Source organism: Aphis gossypii, chromosome 2, assembly GCF_020184175.1.
Source record: "Aphis gossypii isolate Hap1 chromosome 2, ASM2018417v2, whole genome shotgun sequence".
NCBI classification, from domain to species: domain Eukaryota; kingdom Metazoa; phylum Arthropoda; class Insecta; order Hemiptera; family Aphididae; genus Aphis; species Aphis gossypii.
This window is the reverse complement of record NC_065531.1, coordinates 26,832,531-26,837,722: the sequence shown is the minus strand read 5'-3', so window position 1 is coordinate 26,837,722 and position 5,192 is coordinate 26,832,531. Positions and strand designations below refer to the sequence as shown.

Genomic DNA, 5,192 nt, shown 5'->3' with positions numbered 1-5,192 from the left:
GTTAATTACATCTGTATGAATATGAAATGTTGATTATAATTTATAAGATAGATTTCCAATGATCAATGATAAGGTGACAGCTAAACCAATGGCCGTAGCCATTTCCCTCCAAACAGGAGATACCGTTTTCCTCCACTGACTCCACTGTCCACTTTCCACCTCCAAAAATAGTTGGTTTCCATTTTCCTCCAAATTAACTCCAAATTACTAATAACTAATAAGTCGACCGCAACAAATTATTGTCTGTGGCGTTTGTGTAGTGTGTACACACTATGCATATTATATAATAATATAATATTGTTTCTTTTTTTTCGTATTGTCAAATATCGTAATATAATAGAATACATATATCAGTGCCGTTGCTATTATATATTATAGGAGTGTTAAATTTGAATCCAATGATACTTGATAGGTACCATTGTATACGAAAGATGATTCTGAACGAATATGATTTGTTACTTGTTAGCCAAGGATAGTGTAGTGATCTCTCACTATCGTTTATAAATGAGTGCTTGACATCTGCAGTTGGATCAAGTTGTCGAGAAAAGATTACGGGTTTTAAAAGTGAGACAAAGACACAATGTTAATATAAGAGTTTATTAAAATTAAAGTTACAATTTGTTACAATAAAACAAGTGTATAAGAATTTGAGGACAGCACGTTAAGTAGCTGCCCGAGAAAAAGTTAATTTAAAATTTGGACATAGACTAGCTCTATGTAGATGTGAAACTAATTCTAAAAACTAAGACGGACAGAGGTCAGAGACCCGTATTTATATGGTTCTCTGTACCCCTTGGTTGTACATGATAGAGACTAGGAGATGGACAAAAAGGTGTGTTATAGAATGTTGTCATTGTAGCTACAAAAAGTGGTTTTGCGCCCAAAACACTTAACCCTGGATCGGACTTGTTGTTGTGCTATTATACCAAGGCGTGCGCATCTATGATTTATGTGCATGGCTTGTTAGTTGTTTGTCAAAAGGGAAAGAAAAAGTTGTTTGTGACTGTGTTTTCCCATACGCTTTGATTCTTGGAAATTGCCATCAAATTTAATTACATATTGCTACGAGTATGATAATAAAATATTTAAATACGAAGAACCTTGTAGTACATGTAGATAAGTTAAAATAGAAAAGAAAATAGTGAGACGACTCCGTCGGCTTACTACAATAGGATATAATTTCCAGTGGTTGGTAAAAAAGGTGGTTTATGTTTTAACGGCTTGAATACACCAAAATGGCAAAATTTAAGTTCTTTTATAATTATTATAACCTAAACTTATGGAAAATCTTGTATTAAATTTTCAATTCTTAGCTGTTTATGCAAACAATTTTATGAATTATACCTACAAAATAATTTCCAAATATTCATGATTTTAATGAATTTTTGTCAATATTTGAACTTCAAATACTAATAAAAAAAAATTGTGTCTATGTATTCTTATAATTTTTTTATCACCATAAAAATAACTTATGAGAAACTTTGAATTAATTTTTCAAGTATTTTGACTCCGCCAGAAAAATTTTATCGACACTTCAAAAAAAAAATTCTTAGAAAAATTAAAAATTTCAGTTGTCTATAAATAGCTCAAAAAAAGTCATAATATTTTGAAAATCAAACCATGTAAAGAAAATGCCAATCTAAATAACTGGTGAAATTTTCAAGTATCTACGACTTATACTTTTTGAATAATAACAAATATTTGAAAATAAATTGTTGTCGTTACGCTATTTAGTAAAAATTTAAAATTCTAACGCACTTAAAATTTTTCCTATAATGATGCGTCGAGTTTTTTTCTATAGCTACTTGAAGGAAAACTTATGGAATATTAGTGTTGTATTTTCAATCCTTAGTTATTAACACAAACAATTTTATGATTTTTTCAACTACAAAATTACTTGCAAATTTTCGTGATTTTGACATATTTCGTAAACATTTGAACTATAAACGCTTATAAAAAAAAATTGTGACAAACGATTTTTGATGTTTTTTAACTACAATAAGAAAAATTCATAAGAAAACTTGTATTAAATTTTCCAAGATTTTTTGGCCATCCAAAATTTGTTTATCGACACTTCAAAAAAAAATTCTCAGAAAAATCGAAAATTTCAATGGTCTATAAATAGCTCAAAAAAAATCAAAATCTTTTTAAAATGTAGCCATGTGTTAATAACAATAGGTAATAAAAATATGTGGTGAAAATTTTAAGTATTTACAGTGATTATTTTTTGAGTAACAACCATATAAAAAAATCGATTTGGTCGAATACTGGTTTTGCGTAATAATTCCCATTTTTCCGTCACTTTTTTTTTATTTTTCTCGATTTTTTTGAAAACTGTTGGAAAATCTTTACTTTTAACCTCTATAATGCACCAAGCATATTCACTTTGCTATCGGAAACCACACTCGAAGTTGGAAATTGAAGCACTATTTCGACCAATTATGCTTTATACTGCAGACACAAAAAAAAACACATCATTGTAAAATCAATATATTATTCATCACTTCGTTCAAAATCTAAAATTTATATACAAAAGTGTTATAAAGTACGTAATAAGTAGGTAATAAGTAGGTATTCAAGCATTGCACAAAATTTGAGAAGAAAATTAATAGTGCCACTTCCCAAAAAAAAAAAAAAAATATTCTGGCTACGGCACTGACATATATCATAAAGGTATGTGTAATATTATATTAATATACGTAACAGAGAAGAACGCGAAACGCGCCCGGACGAAACCGTTAGTACTTTGTAAAGATGCATCAACATTCAATAATCTTACGAAATGAACCTTAATTTACATTTCGTGATACCATTGATTACCTATATAGTAAACTTACTCTATATATTAACAATGGTGGTACTTATCGGTTATCGCGACTACCTCTCTTTAATCTTCATACCACATTATTTAAAAAAATTATCAACCGTTATTAGCAAAATTATGGGCATAATTTTTTAACCCTGTAACCTACTTAGGTGGTGTTGCATAACAAATCGAGGGATATTTTCGTTTTGAATGTCCGAACGAGCATTTGGCGACACTGACCCCTGTAGTGATCTCCATAGAAAAGTAAATAGATAATCGTTTAAAAATGAGTGCTTGACGTCTGCAGTTGGACCAGTTTGGTCGGAAAGGATTAGGTTTTTAAAAGTGAGACAAGACACAATGTTAATAGAAATGTTTATTAAAGTTAAAGTTAAAATTGTATATAAATTTGAGGACAGCACGTTAAGTAACTGCCCGAGAAAATAGTTAATTTAAAATTTGGACATAGACTAGTTCTATGTAGATGTAAACTAATTCTAATTCTAAGACGGACAGAGACCCGTATTTATATGGTTCTCTGTACCCCTGGTTGTACATGATAGAGACTAGGAGATGGACAAAAAAGCGAGTCAGTGATTGTTGTTATTATAGCTGCGAAAAGTGGTTTTACGCCCGAAAGTTAATTAACCCTGGGTTGGACTTGTTGTTGTGCTATTACGCCAAGGCGTGCGCATTTGTAATTTATGCGTACGGCTTGCTTGTTAAATCAACTTCTTAAATCGAAAGGTTGTTTGTGATTGTTTTTCCCATACGCCTTGATTCTTAGAAATCGCCAGCAAAATTAATTACGTATGGCTAAGAGTTTGGTTATAAAGTATTTACATGCGAAGGTCATGTAAAATAATTAAAATAGAAAAAAATAGTGAAACGACTCCGTCGGTTAGGTTAGGTCAATTTAAATACCTAGCATTTATAAGTCAATATGAATAACCTAAAAGAAAAGCTACTTATATCATAGACCTTATAGTTTATACTATTTTTAGGGTTCCGTACTTCAAAAGAAAAAAACGGAACCCTTATAACATCACTTTGTTGTCCGTCCGTCCGTCCGTCTGTCAAGAGCGTTTTTCTCAGGAACGCGTGGAGGTATCAAACTGAAATTTGTATATGATACTCAGGTCTACTGTCCCTGGAAGCTGTAGAAAAATCAACCTTCTAAGCCAACGCAATCAAAAGATACAGCCATTTAGGCCGCAAATTTCCGCAAATTTTCGAAACTCGCACGGGAATCAAAACCTACAGGGTACTTCCCGTGAACTTAGAATCTTGAAATTTCGTACGAAGTCACGTCATATAGTACAGATATAGGAAAAATTACGAAAACCGTAAATTTTTAGTTTCATCATATAAAAAAAAAAATATTTTTGAAAAATATTTTTGACAATTTTGAAAATTTCAAAGTTACTACTCCTTATCTCATGAACGCGTTGAGGTATTAAATTAAAATTCATATTAAATACTTAAGTCTATAATACCTTTAAACTGTAACAAAATCAAACTTTTATGTCAACGCAATCGAAAGAAATAATAACAATTTAAGCCGCATATCGTCCGTCCGTCTGTCAAATTTTCGAAACTCGCACGGGAATCAAAACCTACAGGGTACTTCCTGTGAACTTAGAATCTTGAAGTTTCGTACGAAGTCACGTCTTATAGTACAGATATAGGAAAAATTACGAAAACCGTAAATTTTTAGTTTCATCATATAAAAAAAAAATATTTTTGAAAAATATTTTTGACAATTTTGAAAATTTCAAAGTTACTACTCCTTATCTCATGAACGCGTTGAGGTATTAAATTAAAATTCATATTAAATACTTAAGTCTATAATACCTTTAAACTGTAACAAAATCAAACTTTTATGTCAACGCAATCGAAAGAAATAATAACAATTTAAGCCGCATATCGTCCGTCCGTCTGTCAAATTTTCGAAACTCGCACGGGAATCAAAACCTACAGGGTACTTCCTGTGAACTTAGAATCTTGAAGTTTCGTACGAAGTCACGTCTTATAGTACAGATATAGGAAAAATTACGAAAACCGTAAATTTTTAGTTTCATCATATAAAAAAAAAATATTTTTGAAAAATATTTTTGACAATTTTGAAAATTTCAAAGTTACTACTCCTTATCTCATGAACGCGATGAGGTATTAAATTAAAATTCATACTAAATACTTAAGTCTATAATACCTTTAAACTGTAACAAAATCAAACTTTTATGTCAACGCAATCGAAAGAAATAATAACAATTTAAGCCGCATATTTTCAAACTCGCGACTACTTGCGAGGGAATTAAAACCTTCTCTGTAAACGATATTTGATGTTTATTGAAAAAATACAGCCGTGAAATTTCATTTTGCAATA

At 30.6% G+C, this 5,192-nt stretch overlaps 1 long non-coding RNA gene across 1 annotated transcript; it reads left to right on the top strand.

The window, feature by feature from the left end:
• Window positions 1-3,802: 3,802 nt before the first annotated feature.
• Window positions 3,803-5,192, top strand: LOC126550211 (uncharacterized). The gene is made up of 2 exons (XR_007604255.1): window positions 3,803-4,227; window positions 4,587-5,192. It is a non-coding gene; the product is annotated as an uncharacterized LOC126550211 (long non-coding RNA).